The 2,814-nt window shown below is 43.1% G+C and overlaps 1 non-coding gene across 1 annotated transcript; it reads right to left on the reverse strand.

Moving 5' to 3' along the window:
* Positions 1-203: 203 nt before the first annotated feature.
* Positions 204-311, reverse strand: LOC127739881 (small nucleolar RNA R71). The gene has a single exon (XR_008000623.1). It is a non-coding gene; the product is annotated as a small nucleolar RNA R71 (small nucleolar RNA).
* Positions 312-2,814: the final 2,503 nt, after the last annotated feature.

The following is a 2,814-nucleotide window of genomic DNA, read 5'->3' on the forward strand; positions in this document are numbered from 1 at the left end:
TTTTAGCTGAATTCTTGCAAATCTGTGACACTGTCAAGACCAATGGGGTTGACCCTGAAGTCTACAGACTTATGCTATTCCATTTTGCTGTAAGAGACAGAGCTAGGATATAGTTGGACTCACAACCTAAAGAAAGCCTGAACTCTTGGGAAAAGCTAGTCAATGCCTTCTTGGCAAAATTCTTTCCACCTCAAAAATTGAGTAAGCTTAGAGTGGAAGTCCAAACCTTAAGACAGAAGGAAGGTGAATCCCTCTATGAAGCTTGGGAAAGATACAAACAATTGATCAGAAAGTGTCCTTCTGACATGCTTTCTGAATGGAGCATCATAGTTATCTTCTATGATGGTCTGTCTGAACTGTCCAAGATGTCATTAGACAGCTCTGCTGGAGGATCTCTTCATCTGAAGAAGACGCCTACAGAAGCTCAAGAACTCATTGAAATGGTTGCAAATAACCTATTCATGTATACTTCTGAAAGGAATCCTGTGAACAATGGGACGAATCAAAAGAAAAGAGTTCTTGAGATTGATACTCTGAATGTCATACTGGCTCAGAACAAAAATATTGACTCAGCAAGTCAATATGATTTCTCAAAGTCTGTCTGGAATACAAGCTGCACCAGGTAGTACTAAGGATGCTTCATCTGAAGAAGAAGCTTATGATCCTGAGAACCCTTCAATGGAAGAGGTGAATTACATGGGAGAACCCTATGGAAACACCTATAATTCTTCATGGAGAAATCTTCCAAATCTCTCATAGAAGGATCAACAGAGACCTCAACAAGGTTTCAACAACAATAATGGTGGAAGAAACAGGTTTAGCAATGGCAAGCCTTTTCCATCATCTTCTCAGCAACAGACAGAGAATTCTAAGCAGAGACACTCTGACTTAGCAACCATGGTCTCTGATCTAATCAAAACCACTCAAAGTTTCATGACTGAAACAAGGTCCTCCATTAGGAATTTGGAGGCACAAGTGGGACAGCTGAGCAAGAAAATTACTGAACTCCCTCCGAGTACTCTTCCAAGCAATACAGAAGAGAATCCAAAAGGAGTGTGCAAGGTCATCTACATGGCCGAATTTGGAGAGGAGGAAGAGGCAGTGATCACCACTGAGGAGGACCTCAATGGACGTCCACTGGCCTCCAATGAGTCCCCTAATAAGGAACCATGGGAATCTGAGGCTCATAATGAGACCATAGAGATTCCATTGGATTTACTTCTGCCATTCATGAGCTCTGATGAGTATTCTTCCTCTGAAGAGGATGAAGATGTTACTAAAGAGCAAGTTGCTAAGTACCTTGGAGCAATCATGAAGCTAAATGACAAGTTATTTGGTAATGGGACTTGGAAGAACGAACCTCTTTTGCTCACCAAAGAACTGGATGACTTGACTGGGCAGAAATTACCTCAAAAGAGATAGGACCCTGGGAAGTTCTCAATACCTTGTACCATAGGCACCATGACCTTTGAGAAGGCTCTGTGTGACCTAGGGTCAAGCATAAACCGCATGCCTCTCTCTGTAATGGAGAAGCTAGGGATCTTTGAGGTACAAGCTGCAAGAATCTCACTAGAGATGGCAGACAATTCAAGAAAATAAGCTTATGGACTGGTAAAGGATGTTCTGGTAAAGGTTGAAGACCATTACATCCCTGCTGATTTCATAGTCCTAGAGACTGGGAGGTGCATGGATGAATCCATCATCCTTGGCAGACCCTTCCTAGCCACAGCAAAGGCTGTGATTGATGTGGACAGAGGAGAATTGATCATTCAAGTGAATGAAAAAACCTTTGTGTTTAAGGCTCAAGGATATCCCTCTGTTACCATAGAGAGGAAGCATGAAGAGCTTCTCTCAAAATAGAGTCAAACAGAGCCCCCACAGTCAAACTCTAAGTTTGGTGTTGGGAGGCCACAACCAACTTCTAAGTTTTGTGTTGAACCCCCACATTCAAACTCTAAGTTTGGTGTTGGGAGGTTCCAACATTGCTCTAAATATCTATGAGGCTCCATGAGAGCCCACTGTCAAGCTACTAACATTAAAGAAGTGCTTGTTGGGAGGCAACCCAATGTTATATTTATCTTTTTCCCTTTGTTATTTTATTTTTTCTGTAGGTTGATGATCATGTGAAGTCACAAAATCAATTAAAAAAGCAAAAATAGAATAAAAAACAAAAAGAAAAATAGCACACCCTGAAGGAAAACTTGCTGGCGTTTAAACGCCAATGAAGACAGCAAATGGGTGTTTAACGCCCAGTCTGGCACCATTCTGGGCGTTTAACGCCAGAAAGGGGCACCAGACTGGGGTTTAACGCCAGGAAAGGGCAAGGAGCTGGTGTTAAACGCCAGAAATGGGCACCAGCCTGGTGTTTAACACCAGGATTGGCAGAAGGAGCATTTTTGCTCGCCACTTGGTGCAGGGATGAATTATCCTTGACCCCTCAGGATCTGTGGACCCCACAGGATCCCCACCTACCTCACCATTCAAATTCAAACCACTTTCCCTCCCAAACCCACCCATAATGGCCGAACCATACACACCTCTCCACCCCTATATAAACCCATCTTCACCCCCTCATTTTCACACAACCTAAACACTACTTCTCCCCCTTGGCCGAAACACAAAGCCCCCCTCCATCTCCTCTATTTCTTCTTCTTCTACTCTCTTCTTTCTTCTTTTGCTCGAGGACGAGCAAACCTTTTAAGTTTGGTGTGGTAAAAGCATTGCTTTTTGTTTTTCCATAACCATTTGTGGCATCTAAAGCCGGAGAAACCTCTAGAAAGAGGAAAGGGAAGGCAAAAGCTTCCACCTCCGAGT

The sequence above is a fragment of the Arachis duranensis genome, chromosome 6, assembly GCF_000817695.3.
Source record: "Arachis duranensis cultivar V14167 chromosome 6, aradu.V14167.gnm2.J7QH, whole genome shotgun sequence".
Lineage (NCBI taxonomy): Eukaryota > Viridiplantae > Streptophyta > Magnoliopsida > Fabales > Fabaceae > Arachis > Arachis duranensis.